Source organism: Melanotaenia boesemani, chromosome 14 (assembly GCF_017639745.1).
Source record: "Melanotaenia boesemani isolate fMelBoe1 chromosome 14, fMelBoe1.pri, whole genome shotgun sequence".
NCBI lineage: Eukaryota > Metazoa > Chordata > Actinopteri > Atheriniformes > Melanotaeniidae > Melanotaenia > Melanotaenia boesemani.
The window spans coordinates 33,052,159-33,073,110 of NC_055695.1; the positions used below are offsets into that span (position 1 = coordinate 33,052,159).

Below are 20,952 nucleotides of genomic sequence, written 5' to 3' on the forward strand. Positions count from 1 at the left end.
GGTGGCCCTGTACTGGCCCAGAACAGTTTCCACACTGGCACCAGGTGTCAGCCTAATGAATACCTCAATCAAACTGTGCAATATTCAGCCTAGATTAAAAATACTACAACAACGGTGATACAATTATACAAATAACATTTATTTTGATTTGAATAACTTGTTCAAAATAACAATATATAATAAATAACAATATAAAAATCAAATAATATGTGACACTGGTGGAGAGTGAACAAGGTGAACAGAGGGAAACAACATTAAGTGGGGATGTAAGAAATTTTTTTTCTTTCAACCCAATAGAATTATAAGATCAATAATTAAAATACATTAAAATAATGTGAGCTTAAGGATAACAAAAGGAAAACAAATAAAATCAGGGAGGCTAAAGTCTTAGTAAAAAATTAACAAAGGGCACAGAAGTCCAAATGAAGCAGCGCTGTCCGTGCAGTCCATCATTCCCACCGTGGACTTCTAAAAAAAAGAAGAGAGAAAAAATTCAGAGCTGTGCATCCAGACCTACAGTTTAAATCTAGCCATAACAAATAAATAAAAAATGCATGGTCTCTGAGGGAGTCAGTGTTTGTTAAGACAAACTTACCAATTACAACATCCTTTATTTGCAGGTGCTGGAAGCCAATCTTGCCATTTATACCGCGCATGTTGACATTCTTGGCGAGAGAGTGTTAAGGTTGCACCCATGACACTCTTTACACTCTTTAACGTCTCCCCCTCCTTTAAGAGCCAGTGCAGTTCTCTGTGAATTGATATTTCTTTGTTAGTTTATCAGCAGTACAATATGCCCTAACTCTTTTAAACATGTTTGAAAATATCAGCAGCAAATCTGAACTGGTCTGATAGTCTGACCAGCATAATTTATGCAATGAAATCACAACAGTAATAATTTGTAAAGTAAAATAAAGGATGAGGATGCAGAGTGAAGTCAGTCTTCCTATGGTTTCAACTACTTTGATAATAGTGTGCCTGTGGTGCCGTGAAACTGTTAAATTTATCCGTGTAATTATGATTCCCTTTTCCCCCATATACTAAATAGTTTCTCAATTTTATACTGTATGTCCCAGCAATGTTATTTAAAGCCTATTTCATCAAGAACATGGTTTGTCATTGTATAACTTTTCTCCTGAAGGTTAACTGACATGACATTCTTTTATTTTAACCTGTCCTGTCCAGCATCTTGGCAGCAGAATGATAGTCTGGCTGCTGTGTTGTGCCAAACAAATTTGCTTTGCCAAGGGGAGGCTTATAAGGCTGAATACAGAAATTATTTTTGGTTTTCCAGTTCACAAGGATAATTTGACATGACATTCTTACCAGGTGGTTTTTGAGGTCAGCACTATTCCTGAGCCGCTCCTCCATGTTTTGGACAGACTGGCGATCAGCTAATGGTAGCAGATTTGGTTCAGCCTTGGATGTGGTAGGCCTAGGTGTGCTAGGAAGAAAAAAGAATTGTGGATAAGTAAATAAACAGGTCTCATAAAAATGTGTTCAGGCCAACAGCAGAGCACAGCCTACGAATAAAATATAATACTCACATATATGAAGACTGGTTTGTGGTCTTATCAACTGATGTGGCTCAGAGGAAACAGTCTTTCTCTGGTGCAGGTCAGTCGATGAAATCCTTCCCTGGTGCAGGCTACGGGACGCTTGGCCTCTCTGGTCCAGCTCCAGTATGGTGCACTCTGCAAGAGTAGCATGATCAGCATTAGATTTTATTTACTTTTTGGGGGTGTTTAGATTGCAAGGATGCCCTTCCTTTGTTGGTGTTTATCTAATTGGAATAGGTTCTTCAGGAATTAGAAATAAGCTTATTAAACATTACATTACAGCTTATTAAATTAAAAATAATAATAATAGTTTACTGTTTTCTTGTTGGTAAGACAGCTTCATCCTCAGAATCATTCCCTCTGGGATCTGGGCCAAACACATGAAGGATCTTTGGTGCACTAGGCAATTCAGCTGAGCTGCAATGACATGGCAAACCCAATACTGTATCACTGACCCCAATTTGGGAACCACTGCAATAGATTACAGATGTCTGTACCCATTTTAATGACTTGCAATCATGATAAGTGATTGTACTGTACCTTACACGTTCTTTGTCTTTACACTGGCCTGCACAGCCCTAAAAAATGAGTAAAGGGGAAAAAAATGAGGCAACCTCAAAATTAAAAAAAAAAAAAAATGAAAATAATCTGTTATATTATATAAATGCGTGTGACATTTCCAATAAACCAAACCGACTGAAAATCAGTTGAAAGTTCAGCAAGGTACTGTTATTTTAATCGTTGATAGACTGCCTCAATGCAGTAATGGACGCGGCTTACCCCGGCCCAAGATGGCGGCCGCTTTAACGCATTGTTCGGGACAACAGCGTCAGAGGGGACATCTACATGTATATATCTATGACGATGCGGGGGGAAAAAACACAAACAAACTTACAATAGCTACGTAGCCTCCAGTATAGACACTAACTATAACCCATGGACAACCCAAAATACGAAAGAGCAATAGCACGCTCACTCACTTCAGCTTCCACCAAATACGTTACCCTGAGTGGGTGACGTTTCTAGCAAAGTGGGAAATTCCCGCCTCCCTGTTCAAATGGAATGCACTTTAAAATACGAAGTATGTTTTTTAATCATAAATATACTGTACACATTAAATAAATAAAACCGTAAACTCACCTTGACTTTGTTTGTCTCTCTCGGCTCAATGCAACACATCCGGTTCTATTCGCGCTTCTTCTTCTTCTTTGTTGTCGTCTTCTTCTTCTTCTGTATTGGCGGTTGACAAACGCGCGTTTAACAATAGGAAGTATCTTGACCCAATCAGAGCATAGGAAATAGGTCACGTGTTGAGACATGGGTAATGACATCTAATGACTAATGGTTGGTTGGTTTGTTTTATTTGTTTATTTTATTATTTGATTTTTATATTGTTATTTATTATATATTGTTATTTTGAACAAGTTATTCAAATCAAAATAAATGTTATTTGTATAATTGTATCACCGTTGTTGAAGTATTTTTAATCTAGGCTGAATATTGCACAGTTTTATTAAGGTATTCATTAGGCTGACATCTGGTGCCAGTGTGGAAACTGTTCTGGGCCAGTACAGGGCCACCATTAGGCTAACATCCGATGCCAGTGTGGAAACTGTTCTGGGCCAGTACTGGGCCACCACTGTGTCTGCATCTGGCCTCAGGCTGGCCCATGTGGGGGCCACCTTTGGCAAACCAGATCTGGGCCAGCAAAGGGCCGTCATTCTTTGCGGTATGTGGGCCAGGTTTAAGTGTATTGTGTGGGCCAGAACCGGGCCAGACCAATTTTGCTACCTGGGTGAATGGTCAATCTGTTGTTTTATTAGTTTATTGTCAGGGAGGCATTAGCAGGCAGTCTGCAAAATAGTGATAGATTTAATTTCTCAACAAACAAACGCAAAGTTGTTGTGTAATTTAGTAATGAGTAAGATAAGGACCCTCTGTTTTAATATTCTAAGGGGAAAAAAAAGTTTTCTGTCGGTATTAATACTAATTAGAGCATGTGATGTGGTGTGTTTATGAGTTTGAATGCACTTGCTATATACTGAAAAACTAAATTGAATTAGGAGTGGGGTGGTGGTGAGTGAAACACATAGAAATACATTTTAAAAGTAAGACTTAACTTTGTTTGTGTTTAACACATGTTAAGAGACTGATACGGGCAACATGAGCTTAACGACAATTGGCCCGCATATGGCATGGACAGATCTGGGCCACATATACCAAATCATATTTGGGCCACATATGGCATGCCATGGTATAAACAGAGCCATCATTGCCAGACCAGGCCCAGATCCGGTTGACATACCACTTGCCATGCCAGCAGTTGGCCAGAAGTGCCAGCGTGATACCAGATCTAGCCCAGACCTGTCTGCTACCTGGGCTGTAGTCTCCTAATTGGTGTACTTTAATGAAGGATGGTGCCAAACTAGCAAAATGTCCATTTTAATGATCTCTCCTAAACTAAAACCTCGTTTTTTCCTTCCCTTAATAAGTCTTTGCAGAGATCAAGTTTACATATTATTCTATGATCTGATAGAGGTTTAGAGCTACAGCTGCATCATTACAGCTGCATCATTACATCATTACATTACATTCATCCTGAAAGTTTTCGGTTTCTTGTTGGGCCTGAAATGTTTTTCATGTGTGCTACAGTATGTGCCATCTTCCTTTATTCTTCACCATTGACATATGTGCAAGTGCTCCAAATATTCAGCTAGACCTTATGGTTGCAGAGATCTACTCATTTCATTATTAGAACTGCACTTTCAAGCAGAAGTCTAAATGTTTAATTTTTTGCTAATAATTTAAGAGATTAAAGAAACCACATGAACACTGTCAGCCAGTCTGCAGAGTTGAGGCTTTCTAGAAGAGTGGTCAGGAAAGCTTAAAAACAACAACAAAAAAACAAAACAAAAAGAAAAAAAAAGTGTGTTTGGAGTGTGTAAGAATACAACTGGGAGACTCTCTAAAAAACATGTAGAAGAAGATGCTACTCCAGTCAACTTAGGTTATCCTCACAGAGAAACAAGTATTGATGATTAAGTCCCCACAAAGGTGTATGTTAATTCCAGACTGTACAGCAAAGAAAAGCCAAAGTTAATGATTTTTTTACAACACTGTATACTTAAGATGTTGGTTTTATATCATTCTTTAAAGGGCTCACAAACACGAGTGATCCCCAGCCCTGGTCCTCAAAGCCCACTATTCTGCAGGTATTAGATGTTTCCCTACTGCAACACACCTGATTCAAATAAACTGGTTCTCTGACAAGCTCTGCAGTTTGCTAATGAGCCATTAGTTTTAGTCAGGTGTGTTGCAGTAGGGAAACATTAAAAGTCTGCAGGACAGTGGGCTTTGAGGACCGGAGTTGGGGATTCTTGAGCTACACTCTAGGACAGGGGTGTCAAACTCTGGTCCTTCAGAGCCGCTTTCCTGCTGACTTTTGTTGTTTACCTGCTCCAACACACCAGATGCAAATAAAATGGATCCCACAGCTTGCTGTCAACTTCTTTACAGTGACCCATAAATTAAGTGTGTTGGAGCAGGGACGCAACAAAAATCAGCAGGATAGCGACTCTGGGGGACCAGAGTTTGGCACCTGTGTTCTGTGGTACCTCAAAGTTCATAACCTGGGGTTTCCAGGAAACATTTCCTCGTTAAGTTCTCAATTTAGCCTAAATGCCTCCAACGTTTTGAATCAACCAATTAATATTACTTTTAATTCATATTTTCTAGTTCAGTACAAGCTGGCCGGTGAAATGAAAAACAATCTTGCAGATATCAGTAACAAGCTCTGTAAGAATTCTGGTATTAACAGTAAAAACAACAATAACAAACAAACAGTAAACAAAAGCAAACAAGGAGGGCTTGATCAGTTGGAGGGGAAAGAACAACAACTAAATCAACCAGACGCAAGGTAAAGATAAAGGAAACATTAAAACGGAAGTCAGACTAATACAAAAGTACAAAAAGGAAATAGGATCCATGATTTTTGGGAAGTGACTGAATGCTGATAGAAGAACTGATACTGATCTTATACTTTCTTTGGAGGTTTTAATTAATCATGAAGCGAAGCCAACCAACTTTTCTAGGATTACATTTAGGAAACGAGGAATTATCATGAAGAAAAATTAGTTTACTTCTTCATTAAACAACATGGATGAAACCTTCTACCCTTTTAAACTATTTGTAAAAAAGCTTTGAGCTTAACAGGGAAGATGGACTCCTGGTAATTCAGCCAGTATGGCGGAAGGTCCTTTTCCAGCAGCCGCAAGTTTGAGTCCTGTGGCTTTTGCTTCATGACATCCCCTTGCCCTGCCAACTTCCCTGTCTGTCTCAGCTTGACAAATTAAGGCCACTAGTTTCTAAAATAAACCAAAACAAAGACTTCTGATCCATCAAACATTCCATATGTGGCAAACAGTAAAGCTCTGCCATTGACCACAATATGGTCTGGAGTCCTGGATTAAGGATCCGGGTGTTAAAGCCCAGAGTTACCTCCTGAAAACAGTGTCAGTAAAGATAAGAGAGATTTTATGAAATATAAGAAAATATTGTTTTGTTGAAACACTGTCATGCTGGCATTCATTTTATGACCCCCTGTCACACATTCATATAAATATGTACTTCTTAACATAATGCACCATGTCACAAAGCTCAGATCATCTCCAGCTGCTTTCTAGAACATGACGATGAGTTCACTGGACTCCAACGGCCTCCACAGCCACCAGATCTCAGTCCAGTAGAGCAGCTTTGGGATGTGGTGGAACGGGAGATTCTCATCATGGATGCAGCCGACAAACCTGCAGCAGCTGAGTGATGTTGTCATGTCAATATGGAGGAAACCTCTGAGGAAGGTTTCCACCACCTGGTTCCATCTATCACACCAAGAATTAAGGCAGTTCTGAATGAAAAAGGGGTCCAACCAGGAACTAGAGGGTGGCCCTGATAAATCATGAGATGATGAGTCGCAGGAATTCAGTCTCAAGGCACATGGTGGGAAATCCACAGCTGAGCTGCGTTGGTTCATTTTCAGGTACTCTGGATCATTTGACTTTGACTTGGACTCTACTTCCTAGTCTAGGATGTCAGCGAGAACAAAGTGACCAAAGTTACTTCTTTACACCTACACATTACCTGTTGAAGACACACGCTGACAAAGAGTTATTGACTTTTTTGCTGACTTAAAATGGAAGAGTTTGATCAGCCTTTCAGATGAAGACAGCATTAGTCATCCACAGCTGAATTTGTTCTGATTGATGTTAAAGTTGTTGATCTTTAACTGTACATGGACTCAGGAGAAAGGAAAAGCGATGAATTTGGTAAATAATTAGTATAATAAGTCAACTGTATTAATTCTTTCTTTTAGTTTGACCCACTTCAAAAAGAAAAATAACTGGAAAAACAAAGACATCAGTCTGTAATGCTTTTTCCATTGTACTTGTGATGGTCATTTAGATTTTCTACTGATGTCTTTAGGTATTAAATACACCAACACAACCCTTTTCTTTGTACACAGAAGATACTTTTGGTCTGATTCACACATTTCTATGATTTTATTTAGGATATATTTAACTAGGAATGAAGCCACTCATGCTACAAAAGTGAAAGCATCCATGATTCTGCACTGCTATGGAAGTAAAAAGAAATATATTCCCCTGCTGCAGTCACATTAGCACAACTTCGATGCGTGCCTCCACTCCCACCGTGCACATCACGCATTGCGTGCAGGGCATTGAGTTTCAGGGGAACTGTAACATCACTGACTCACTAGTGCTCTGCAAGACATGAACAAATTATAAACATGTATCATTAGATCATGGGTATATCACCACTCCACCCCTCTGCTGTGTCACTGAGCTCCCAGCCGAAGCCTTCATCTCTTGCTGTCAACATGTTTCCCAGTCGTACACAAGCATCATCTGTCCATTCCTATTTTTTCCCCAATAAATGCAAGCAGCTGGTCAGTGACTGGAAAACACCATTCTGCCTTTTTCCAGTGCTGCTCAGATAACAGTCACACATGCACACACATCCACATAAAGCTTCTCCGTATTATGGACCAGAACAGTTTGAATGAGTCACAGAGACAATCAATAATGCTAAAAGCCAGCAGCCAGAATGTTGTTGTGTGTGTAGGGTGGGCGATTGGGCATGTATGTACCACCGCTGCTGTGTATTTTTTTCAGCTACAATCTTTGAGCCAATTTAAGTGTCTTTGATTGACATGTATGAACTGGCTCATGTTCTTTCTCTATACATTTAAATTTACTATGAAGTATTTTATTTCTGAATGGGTTTATTGTGTCATATGATTTAAATGCATCTGATGCAGTTCGTTTTCTGGCCGGTTCTGTTGTTCCTACTGGACATTCTGAATAACCCTCTGTGCCTGTTTCTGAACACTGCACACCAAGCTTAATGTTCATTTAATGGATCTGCAAGGTAGGCTTCTTTTTTTTTTAAGTGTTTCCATTACATCAAATGAGTTTGAAAAAGGGAGACGAGGCCAGGAGAGGGAGAGAGACAAAGAGAGAAGACAAAGACTGAGAGTGAGAGAGATGTAATCTGTCTCCGATCGATTGGCTGCACCTATGACCACACTTGGGATCCCACTATCATTTGTTTCCATCTGCCTGCCTCTTTTCATTTTTTTTCTTCTTTCTAATTCTTTTTCTACACTTTTTTTTCTCCCTAATTTCCTATTCAATTAAGGCTGGCTGTATTGGCTGGCCATTGGTTAATTGCTTAGGGGCCCTCTGTGGAGATCAGCAGACCTTAACGAGATGACTTTACAGTCGTCTTAGCATTGTGTACGTGTCTCTGTAAACCTGCTTGTGTATGTACAACATATACAGAGATGATCAGTTCATGAGTTACAGAGATCAAAGATGATCTCTGTAGCCCACAATATCCACCGCAAGCCTCCGCAGCTATTCGCCGTTTTAGTCAATGGTTTGATTCCCACCGGGCTCTGCGGTGCGTGTCAGAAGCGTCCCAGAAGCGCCTTGTTGCGGCTTCCCATTAAACATATGCACCGAATCTATTTTTTACTGAACACTTATCCAGAATGTGTCAAACTCAGCAGTGCAGATAAGGGGGAGACAGGAAATCAGACACGGGAGCAGAGTAAAACCTTCCAGTAATATGCAGATTTGCATTTTTGAACCATGTAAACATTACGTCATTAACTGATCAGGGTGTCTCAGTGTTTTGTTTTTTGTTTTTTTTATCATGGACGACATGACGTTTATCCTGAATGTGGAGAATCATAAAATTCTTCAGTTCTCCTGTAAATTCGTGATATCGTGGATCTAGCTAGGCAGACTGCACTCGAGGGTGTTCCGCACCTGACACGATCCCAGTGTGGATTAACGCGCCACGAAAGTCAGAACGAAACCATGGTGCTGCTGGAACGTGACACACACACACACACTCGGTGTAAATTAGGCGTAAGTCTAAAGCATCAGTATGCCCTCTTCCTGTGCAACGCACCAGCACATTATTTAATAAGTCTGTATAAGGGGAGTTTCCTGGACCTGGAACATTGGGGGCTGAGCCCACACCCTTGTAGAGAAATCTTAGTGAACCAATGCAGTAAAAACGGCTTTTTATTTAAGGTTTCTTGAGCATTGTGTCACCTTGTTTAAAGCCAAATACTGCAATATGTGCTTCAATATGTATTTATTTTCAAGCTTAAACGTGACAATGTAAAATCAGTATTAAGCTTTTACTGTTCCAGACATCTGCTGATTATCTCCACAACCTGCTCTTTAGTGCACATCTTCTGCAACAAAAGGATAAACGTGAACTGTTTTCAATCACTTGCAATTTTCAGAAAAAAAACAATAACATGTGTAGCTGTCCAGGTGTTTTGTGTTAACTATAATTCACTTGCAGCTCCTAGATTAGCCCATACTTCTGTTTGCTTTAATTAGGGTCCGAGCCATACGAAGTATGGAAGGACCCTATTGTTGTTGAAATGTTTATTATTATACTCCGTCTAAGCATTTCGAGGCCAAATTTGACCCCCTAAACACCCATGAAAAGTTGTGAAACTTGGCACACACGTCAAGTCCCGCGTAACTCGGATATTATAAGGTCCGCATACACCTCAATGCAAAGGTGGCTCAACAGCGCCACCTAGACACCCCCAAAATCCCCAAATGAATGGGGTCCCAAAAGTCTGCTTTGATGTAGGAAGACGAAACTCGGCACACACGTGTAACGCCCCAAGCTGAGCAAAAAAGTCAATCTAACACCTGTTGCCATGGCAACTGGGTGCCCGCCAGCTTGGCGTATACGGCCATTTTTTGGCCATTTTTTCCACTTTACACACATCGTATTTGAACGAACTAGTCTGAGGGGATTCGTGCGATTGACTCCAAACTTGGTGGGAAGCTTCCTGACAAGTTGGGGACCAAACGCTCCTCAAATCTCTCTAATAGCAGAAAGCGTGTTACCGTGGCAACCCACGGAAAAACGCCTTCTCGCCATGAAACACGGTTTGCTCATATCTCCATAGGAATACATGGGAACTGCACCAAACTTGACAGGATTCATACAGGTTGGGTCCTTAACGCATTACACCACCTGTTGTCATGGCAACATAGCATGTTAGCTAGCAAATTAGCATGCTAGCAAAAAATGCTAACTTGGTATTTCAACATTTCAGATTCTCAGCTGCGTGTTCCACCATGTTACCTACCATGTTACCAAGCTACCTACCATGCTAGGAACAGGTGTATGAGACGTGTGGCGGGGTCCAGGACGCTCGGACCTGGTGGATGCTGCTTGCGGCTTTAATTAAACTTGCAATCTAACTGAAAACATAGTTGCCTGACCGGTATAACGCATCTAAGCATCAATTCAACTTCACACACAATTCTGTTAATGAGTGGCTACGGTCGCTATAAACTACAAAGCTACTAAGTTAGCCAGCAGTTTGCGGTCGGTTTATTGTTGGAACATTACAGCCGGTGGTTTTATGTTATGTTATAAACAACCACCACCAAACTTTTTGTTAACTTACCATCTTTGTGGTGAACTGCGACGTGTCTCTTCAGGTTTGTTGTATTTATTCCAGCTACCTTGTCCCCACATTCCTTCCCTTCCTTTGATCAAGCATAAGGTTTTTTTTTGTTTGTTTTTTTTGTTTTTTTTTTCTTCAACGTAGTGAAAATGGGTCCATATATCACGTATTCTCTTTCTCTTGGGCCCCGTGCAAAGCATGGCAATTTATGTTTTACTTTTAACCTTTTATTGTGAATCCACCTCCTGTCTGTCCCATGTGTTTATGCACCTGCCTGCTGCAGGTTTGAATGGGGGGGGGGGTGAGTGGCAGAAGAGCCGAGGAGGAGGCGGAGACAGGAGTTGACAAAATCATATTATATAATAATAATATAATATAATTTTCGTCTTGTCTTTGTTCATGAACTAATATGTTCATAGATTTTAGCCCAGTTTTTATTTTGTGAAATACATTTTTGTCTTGTCTTTATTATTACTAGTAGTATTAATATTGGCTGTCAGCCAATAAAACACAGAGGATTCCATGCTTCCAAAAAAATTCCTCTGTGATTGGTCATATTGTTGTACCTGTGTTGTATTAACAGAAGCCAGGAAATTACAACACTACCATCTTCTATACTGTCATAAGGCAGCTGAGTTAATGTAAACTTATTCCTTTTGGGGTGAAAAAACATTCGGGGCTTGATGTGAAATGTTCAGGGCTAGAGCTGGGAATGCCAAGGCTAGGCAATGCCCCTGGTCTGTATTATTAGGGTCCGAGCCATACAAAGTATGGCAAGGCCCTATTGTGGTTGAAATGTTTATTAGGGTCCGAGCCATACAAAGTATGGCAAGGCCCTATTGTTCCTGAAATGTTTATTAGGGTCCGAGCCATACGAAGTATGGCAAGGCCCTATTGTGGTTGAAATGTTTATTCTACTCCGTTCTTCTTCTAAGCGCTTCGACCCCAAATATGACCCCCTAAACACCCATGAAAAGTTGTGAAACTTGGCACACACGTCAAGCTCGGCGTAACTCGGATATGATAAGGTCCGCATACACTTCAATGCAAAAACGGCTCAACAGCGCCACCTACAGTCACCAAAAATCACCACATGAATGGGGCCCAGGAAGTCTACTTCAACGTAGGAAGACGAAACTCGCCACACACGTGCAACACCCCGAGATGACCAAAAAACTCAATGTAACACCTGTCGCCATGGCAACGGGGCGCCCGCCATCTTGGCGTGTGCGGCCATTTTTTTCCCATTTTTTGCACTTTACACACATCGCATTTGAACGAACTAGTCTGAGGGGATTCGTGCGACTGACTCCAAACTTGGTGGGAAGCTTACTGAGAAGTTGGGGACCAAACGCTCCTCAAATCTTTCTAATAGCAGAAAGCGTGTTACCGTGGCAACCAACGGAAAAACGCCTTCTCGCCATGAAACACGGTTTGCTCATATCTCCATAGAAATACGTGGGATCTGCACCAAACTTCACAGGATTCATACGTGTGACACCCCAAGTCCAGCAAAGAAGTCAATTGAACACCTGTTGCTATGGCAACGGGGTGCCCGCCATCTTGGATTTCACTGCTATTTGAACGAACTAGTCTGAGAGGATTCGTGCGATTGACTCCAAACTTGGTGGGAAGCTTCCTTACAAGTTGGGGATCAAACACTCCTCAAATCTTTCTAATAGGAAGAAGCGTGTAACCGTGGCAACTGATGGAAAATGACCTCGCCATGAAACACGGTTTGCTTATATCTCCATAGGAATACGTGGGACCTGCACCAAACTTGACAGGATTCATACTTGTGACACCCCAAGTCCAGCATTGATGTCAATTGAACACCTGTTGCCATGGCAACGGGGTGGCCGCCATCTTGGCTTTCACTGCCATTTGAACGAACTAGTCTGGGGGGGATCGTCCGACTGACTCCAAACTTGGTGGGGTCCTTCCTGACAAGTTGGGGACCAAACGCTCCTCAAATCTCTCTAATAGGAAAAAGCGTGTTACTGTGGCTAACGACGGAAAACGCCTTCTCGCCATGAAACACGGTTTGCTTATATCTCCACAGGAATAAATGGGAACTGCACCAAACTTGACAGGATTCATACTTGTTGGGTCCTCAACGCGTTACACCACCTGTTGTCATGGCGACATCGGGTGGCGGGGTCCAGGGAGCTCGGACCCGATGGATGCCGCTTGCGGCTTTAATTATACTTCTAAGCATTTCGACGCCACATTTGACCCCCTAAACACCCATGAAAAGTGTGAAACTTGGCACAGACGTCACGTCCGGCGTAACTCGGATATTATAAGGTCCGCATACACTTCAATGCAAAATTGGCTCAACAGCGCCACCTAGAGTCACCAAAAATCACCACATGAATGGGGCCCCGGAAGTCTACTTCAACGTAGGAAGACGAAACTCGGCACACACGTGCACCACCCCGAGTTGACCAAAAAACTCAAAGTAACACCTGTCGCCATGGCAACGGGGCGCCCGCCATCTTGGCGTGTGCGGCCATTTTTCTGCCATTTTTTGCACTTTAAACACATCGTATTTGAACGAACTAGTCTGAGGGGATTCGTGCGACTGACTCCAAACTTGGTGGGAAGCTTCCTGACAAGTTGGGGACCAAACGCTCCTCAAATCTTTCTAATAGCAGAAAGCATGTTACCGTGGCAACCGACGGAAAAACGCCTTCTCGCCATGCAACACGGTTTGCTCATATCTCCATAGAAATACGTGCGATCTGCACCAAACTTGACAGTATTCATACGTGTGACACCCCAAGTCCAGCAAAGAAGTCAATCGAACACCTGTTGCCATGGCAACTGGGTGACCGCCATCTTGGTTTTCTCTGCCATTTGAGCGAACTAGTCTGAGGGGATTCGTGCGACTGACTCCAAACTTGGTGGGAAGCTTCCTGACAAGTTGGGGACCAAACGCTCCTCAAATCTTTCTAATAGCAGAAAGCGTGTTACCGTGGCAACCGATGGAAAATGACCTCGCCATGAAACACGGTTTGCTCATATCTCCATAGAAATGCGTGCGATCTGCACCAAACTTGACAGTATTCATACGTGTGACACCCCAGGTCCAGCAAAGAAGTCAATCGAACACCTGTTGCCATGGCAACTGGGTGACCGCCATCTTGGTTTTCTCTGCCATTTGAACGAACTAGTCTGAGGGAATTCGTGCGACTGACTCCAAACTTGGTGGGAGGCTTCCTGACAAGTTGGGGACCAAACGCTCCTCAAATCTTTCTAATAGGAGAAAGCGTGTTACCGTGGCAACCGACGGAAAATGACCGTCTCGCCATGAAACACGGTTGCTCATATCTCCATAGAAATACATGGGATCTGCACCAAAGTTCACAGTAGTCATATGTGTAACACCCCAAATCCAGCAAAAAAGTCAATGGAACACCTGTTGCCATGGCAACGGGGTGCCCGCCATCTTGGATTTCACTGCCATTTCAACGAACTAGTCTGAGGGGATTCGTGCGACAGACTCCAAACTTGGTGGGAACGTTACTGACAAGTTGGGAAACAAATGCTATTCAAATCTTTCTAATAGGAAAAAGCCTGTAACCGTGGCAACCGACGGAAAAAGCCTCCTCGCCATTAAACACGGTTTGCTCATATCTCCACAGGAATGAATGGGAACTGCACCAAACTTGACAGGATTCACACACGTTGGGTCCTTAACGCATTACAACACCTGTTGTCATGGCGACATCGGGTGGCGGGGTCCAGGCAGCTCGGACCCGATGGATGCCGCTTGCGGCTTTAATTGTTCTTCTCCTTCTAAGAACTTTGAGCCCAAATATGACCCCCTAAACACCCATGAAAAGTTGTGAAACTTGGCACACCCGTCAAGCCTGGCGAAAATTTCGATATTCTAAGGTCCGCATACACATCAATGCAAAATTGGCTCAACAGCGCCACCTAGGAAAACAAAATACCCCAAAATGAATGGGGACCCCAACGTCCACTTCAACGTAGGAAGACGAAACTTGGTACACACGTGTAACATCCCGAGTTGACCAGAAAAGTCAATTGAAAACATGTTGCCATGGCAACGGGGTGCCCGCCATCTTGGGGTGTGCGGCCATTTTTTTGCCATTTTTTGCACTTTACACACATCGTATTTGAACGAACTAGTCTGAGGGGATTCGTGCGACGGACTCCAAACTTGGTGGGAAGCTTCCTGACAGGTTGGGGACCAAACGCTCCTCAAATCTTTGTAATAGCAGAAAGCGTGTTACCGTGGCAACCGACGGAAAAACGCCTTCTCACCATGAAACACGGTTTGCTCATATCTCCATGCAAATACGTGGGATCTGCACCAAACTTGACAGTATTCATACATGTGACACCCCAAGTCCAGCAAAGAAGTCAATCGAACACCTGTTGCCATGGCAACGGGGTGCCCTCCATCTTGGGTTTCATTGCCATTTGAACGAACTACTCTGAGGGGATTCGTGCGACTGACTCCAAACTTGGTGGGAAGCTTCCTGGCAAGTTGGGGACCAAACGCTCCTCAAATCTTTCTAATAGGAAAAATCGTGTCACCGTGGCAACCGACGGAAAAACCCTTCTCGCCATGAAACACGGTTGCTCATGTCTCCAGAGGAATACATGGGAACTGCACCAAACTTGACAGGATTCATACTTGTTGGGTCCTTAACGCGTTACACCACCTGTTGTCATGGCAACATCGGGTGGCGGGGTCCAGGCCGCTCGGACCCGATGGATGCCGCTTGCGGCTTTAATTATTATTATCATTGTTATTAGCAAGACACAGTCATGGCCAGTTGTCAAATGACAAAACAACAAGTCTCCTCCTCAACAACCGGACATGCAGGTACAGAACAGGTTTGCTCCACTTCTGTAGGATTCTGGATCTACATCGGATGACCGAGATGAAATCTCCCTACAGGGTCAGACTGAAGATCAACTCAGAAAGTTAAAGCAAACAGCTGGGCCTCAGACTTTGATTGTTGCTGGCGTTGGTGTGAAAGACGTGAGAAATGTGTGGAAAACGTACTAAAGCACTGAGCTTTCCCAAGGATATGGTATCAGACTTTACTGAACTGCTGGATACGATCAGCTGTCTGGATGCCCTGATATTCATCAGTGGCCTCTCCCTCCAATCCTAGGAGGAGTGGAGAGATTCAGCAGGCTGTTTAGTCTGACTACATGGTCACTATTGCGACCAAACTGACCCCATGCCCCAGTCCCATCTTTTCACCCACTTCATCCTTCCCCACCAGTTCCCCAGCGAGCTCTGACCCAGTCATCCCAGCCCCAGCTCCCACCTTCCCTCCCTCCAGGATGGAAAAAAACTCCTCATCTGGGGGAGGGGCCCGAGATGCAAGCAGTTTCCTTTATCTACTGTTTTAGTAGGCAAAAAAAAAAGACTGATAAATCTTCAGAGAAGCCAGATTCACCCAATACATTCTATAAATTTATCACATCATGTGTTCATTCCTCATCAGCCTTAGCCTGCCCAGAACAACACCTGGACAGGTATGTTTTTAGCACACTGAAGCTAGCTTTGCTAAATGTCAGATCTTTGGCTGGAAAAACATTTTTAATCAACGATTTTATTACAAAGCACAAGCTTAATTTCTTGTTTTTAACATAAAGCTGGTTAGACAGAGAAAGTGATGCTAGATAAACATCAGAAAGGTGGAGGAGTGGCTGTTTGGTTTAATGACTCCATCCAAAGTCATCCAACTTCATTTGAATATGTTTCTCTCCAGATGACCTCCTCCTCTCCTGTGTTCCTTGACACATATATATGGCGTTTATTCAGTTCCAAAAGCAGCGCGCTTGAAAACCGCCCGCGTGCATAAAAACAATGCACGTGCACGGGGATCACTGCTCGCGAGTGCGTGATATGAGCGAGTAAATTAGTACCCGCGAGTTAAAACACACGTCGCGAGGAGGCATTTCTGCATTGCGAGGGAATAACACAGTATTTGCAAGCAGAGAATCACCCTCGTGAGAGCTCATCAATCCACTGTGTTCACATATGTGGACCAATGTCCTTGCAGCAGTGACCCGCTCGCTCTCAGTTCTGTCTCTGCACGCTCGGCTAAACAGTCCTCCCTCGCTCGACTGCTGGAGTTTTGAGACTCTGGAGGCAGAGACTTTGGCTGATGTGCCTTATCCTCTGATTGGTCAGTTTTCTCGTGCTGCAACATGCAGGGGGGCGGGGTTGGACCAGCTGAAAAACTGGGTAGGACTTTCTGGCAGTGGAATTAATTTGTATTAATTGGTACCATATTTCAAAGACAGGGACTACTTTGTGTCTACAAGTAACTATAAATCTGAGCAAACTAAAATGACCTGTGGATTACAATAACAGCAATCCCCCCCTTTTACCATCCTCACCTTCACTCAGTATCTCACATTCTGTACCAGAGACATAAAAACTCTGAACTTATTCTATGCCAATTCTAGGGCTCAGTATCGTCACTAATTTCAAGAATTGATTCGATTCAATTCACATCAGCTTATTTCGATTCAATTTTGATTAAATCCGATTCAGTGTGATATATATTCAATTACAGCTTATTATGTAACATCATCTATTTTTCTTGAATATTAAAGGAGTTCTCAGATAACTTTTTTTCATATATAAAACACAGTGCATTTACTTGAAAAAAAAAAAGCAAAACATCAGAGTCACCAGACTCGTGACTTTTTGTTTTATGGCTGTTATCAGGCTTAGTCTTGTTGTATGTTTGGGCCAGCAGGTACCTGTTTTCTCTGTATTGTTTGCATGCCTCTTTCTTGGTGGACTTGACAGGCAAAGGACATGGTGGATGCTGAAAAAGGAAGAGTACTGTATAGTTTTCAGGGCGGGGTTGAAGCTCTGGCTGTCAGGAGGGGCTTTCTGACAACTGGACTACTACAGATGTAATGAGGGAGACTGGTAGGAGCGTACTCAAAGGGTCATCTGAATGGAAAGTTGAAAAGACATAGTGGTCAGATGGGGAATTGCAGGAGTTCACAAAGAAACAAAGGAAGAAGTTGGCCACTGAGGGCACAACAGAGTAGAAAGGAATACAGAAAGATTCACTGTTAGGTGGAGGTGAAGGAAAGATCTTGAGATGTTTGTTTTTAGCAGTTCTGCAAGCAGCTTCCTCAGAAAGTCTTGTGATTCTTCCCAGAAACACACTGAAATCATTATTAGTGCTTTCAGCACTCATGGCTGCTGATTGCAGAGATTACAAGATTGGGAAAATCAAGCAGTGATTGTTAAATTTGCCTGGCTTTTAATAATACACAAAATGTCGACCTGACAGACTGATCTGAGATGTCGGAAGAATTGGATGTTTAATCTAAAATTAAACTAGTCAAAAACTCCACTAATCTACTTCATAAGTAGAAAAACATGTTTCAATGTTAACTTTGTTTATTAAAGACAAATTCATCTTAAATCTTGAGTGAATTTATCTACTGCAGTACAGCAACATACAGAGAGGAAAATAAGTATTTGAACACTCTGCTAATTTGCAAGTACTCCCACTTAGAAATCACGGAGGGGTCTGAAATCTTCATCGTAGGTGCATGTCCACTCCACTGTGAGAGACATAATCTTAAAAAAAATCCTGAAATCACAATGTATGATTTTTTAACAATTTATTTGTATGATACAGCTGCAATTAAGTATTTGAACACCTGAGAAAATCAATGTTGATATTTGGTACAGTAGCCTTTGTTTGCAATTACAGAGGTCAAGTGTGTCCTGTAGTTTTTCACCAGGTTTGCACACACTGCAGGAGGGATTTTGGCCCACTCCTCCACACAGATCTTCTCTGGATCAGTCAGGTTTCTGGGCTGTAGCTGGGAAACACTGAGTTTGAGCTCCCTCCAAGGATTTTCTATTGGGGTTAGGTCTGGAGACTGGCTAGACCACTCCAGAACCTTGATATGCTTCTTACGGAGCCACTCCTTGGTTATCTAAGCTGTGTACTTCGGGTCATTGTCATGTTGGAAGACCCATCCACGACCCATCTTCAGTGCTCTAACTGAGGAAAGGAGGTTGTTCCCCAAAATAAAAAAAAATACATGGCCCCGGTCATCCTCTCCTTAATACAGTGTGGTCGCCTGTCCCATGTGCAGAAAAACACCCCCAAAGCATGATGCTACCACCCCCATGCTTCACAGTAGGGATGGTGTTCTTGGGATGGTGCTCATCATTCTTCTTCCTCCAAACACGGTGAATAGAATTAAGACCAAAAAGTTCTATTTTAGTCTCATCTGACCACATGGCTTTCTCACATGACTCCTCTGGATCATCCAAATGGTCACTGGCAATCTTAAGACGGGCCTTGACATGTGCTGGTTTGAGCAGGGGAACCTTCTGTGCCATGCATGATTTGAAACCATGACGTCTTAGTGTTTTACCAACAGTAACCTTGGAAACGGTGGTCCCAGCTCTTTTCAGGTTATTGACCAGCTCTTCCCGTGTAGTTCTGGGCTGATTCCTCACCTTTCTTAGGATCACTGAGACCCTACGAGGGGAGATCTTGCATGGAGCCCCAGTCCAGGGAGATTGACAGTCATATTTAGCTTCTTCCATTTTCTAATGATTGCTCCAACAGTGGATCTTTTTTCACCCAACTGCCTGGTAATTGCCCCGTAGCCCTTTCCAGCCTTGTGGAGGTCTACAATTTTGTCTCTGGTGTCTTTGGACAGCTCTTTGGTCTTGGCCATGTTAGTAGTTGGAGTCTTACTGATTGTATGGGGTGGACAGGTGTCTTTATGCAGCTATCGACCTCAAATAGGATAATAAGTGGATTGGAGGTGAACTTTTTAAAGGCGGACTAACAGGTCTTTGAGTTGGGTGAAAAAAGATCCACTATTGGAGCAATCATGGGGCTCCATGCATGATCTCGCCTCGTGGGGTCTCAGTGATCCTAAGAAAGATGAGGAATCAGCCCAGAACTACACGGGAGGAGCTGCAGTATTTGCAGATTTTACTGAACATCCCCATCAGGCCTCAGTGCTCTGGACCTGATTGTATCTAAGAGTCTGTCTGCTCAGCAGACAATTACCCAGCTAGTCCATCACTATCTCTTCACCAGACCCTGTTTACCCTGGCAAGGCTTGACTGGCTGCACACACACATACACACTGTTAGATGCTGACACACCCATGTACACATGCTTTGCTGCAACTTCCAGCTTTATGTTGTGTTTGTCAGAAAAGTTCAGGGACTGTCAGAAAGAAGACGTTTTTTCACCTATCATCAAGCAACATTTTCTACTGGCTGTGTTTGGTTTTCTAAAACTATAATTTGTACTTTTTTTTTTTTTCATTTTACCAAATTTTTGGAAAGTTAAGGTTGAAGGTTTCCAAACAGCTGCTAATGTGGGAGCTAATGAACCTGCAGACAGACTACATGTGAATGCTTTTCTTAGTTTAAACTCCAACTTCCTGCTGCTGCATGCTAGCGTGTTATTCTTTTGTGCTCCACTCATGTTAAGATAGCATCTTGTGTCTTTTTAATAGAAGATCTTGAAAAGACGGCAGCATCGTAGTTTTTTGCTAATGTGCAGATGAAAAAAAAATAGAAATCTACCCGTGTTAATCCAAGTCAGGGATGCCCAGCGCCGGTCCTCAAGGGCCACAACCTGCAGGTTTTTGATGTGTCCCTTCTCCAAAACCACCTGACTCAAATTGATGAGTCATTGTTCAAAACTTAATAGGCTGTTGCATCTATTTCATTTGAGTCAGGTGTGTTGAAGCAGGAAACATTGGAAAATCTGCAGGACAGCGGCCCTCGAGGACCCACTTTGGGCACACCTGATCCAGGTTCTCAAAATCAGTTAACTATCAATGATGCTGTTTATATGCACAACAAAAATCTGATCATTACCTGATTTCTGGACTCATCAAATAGTTCAAGTGATCATAAAGACAGAATAATCTGATATCAAATATCTGCCATTATCTGATTATAAGAAACCGGACCAGCACACCCATAATTCACCAATGCTTCGATGTCTTTGTGAATGTCGATCCGGATCTGGTTTATTAAGCCTTTTTACATCTGTGCGTAAGCGAAGCACTACACGCTTCTTAAATGGCTTTCATTAATAAGACAGAAGCGAAGCAGGACGTGGGGCAGCAGCAGGACGTTGGAGTATAAACTAAGTAAAACATTCAGCTGTAGTCTGTTAATGGAGCATTTTAGCTTCTTTTAACAGCTAATGCTAAGACTGTGGGTGACGGCAGGTTCAAAGACCAGGTGTTTTAAAAAAAATGACAGGAAGTTACGTCACTACACACGAACATACTCCAAAATAAATCCTTTAATGGACTAGAAAATGTAGACAATGACTTTTT

At 42.6% G+C, this 20,952-nt stretch overlaps 1 protein-coding gene and 2 long non-coding RNA genes across 4 annotated transcripts in view; 1 reads left to right on the plus strand and 2 right to left on the minus strand.

Annotated features, from left to right (window-relative positions):
• Window positions 1-20,952, plus strand: part of LOC121652648 (inactive N-acetylated-alpha-linked acidic dipeptidase-like protein 2) — a 613,163-nt gene that overhangs the window by 379,248 nt on the left and 212,963 nt on the right. The gene's annotated exons all lie outside the window — the stretch shown is intronic.
• On the minus strand, window positions 351-1,571 carry LOC121652650. Its single transcript, XR_006012662.1, has 4 exons — window positions 1,548-1,571; window positions 1,327-1,444; window positions 596-751; window positions 351-468 (listed from the first exon to the last, which is right to left on the minus strand). It is a non-coding gene; the product is annotated as an uncharacterized LOC121652650 (long non-coding RNA).
• LOC121652649 lies at window positions 1,570-2,146 on the minus strand. Its single transcript, XR_006012661.1, has 3 exons — window positions 2,100-2,146; window positions 1,875-1,976; window positions 1,570-1,694 (listed from the first exon to the last, which is right to left on the minus strand). It is a non-coding gene; the product is annotated as an uncharacterized LOC121652649 (long non-coding RNA).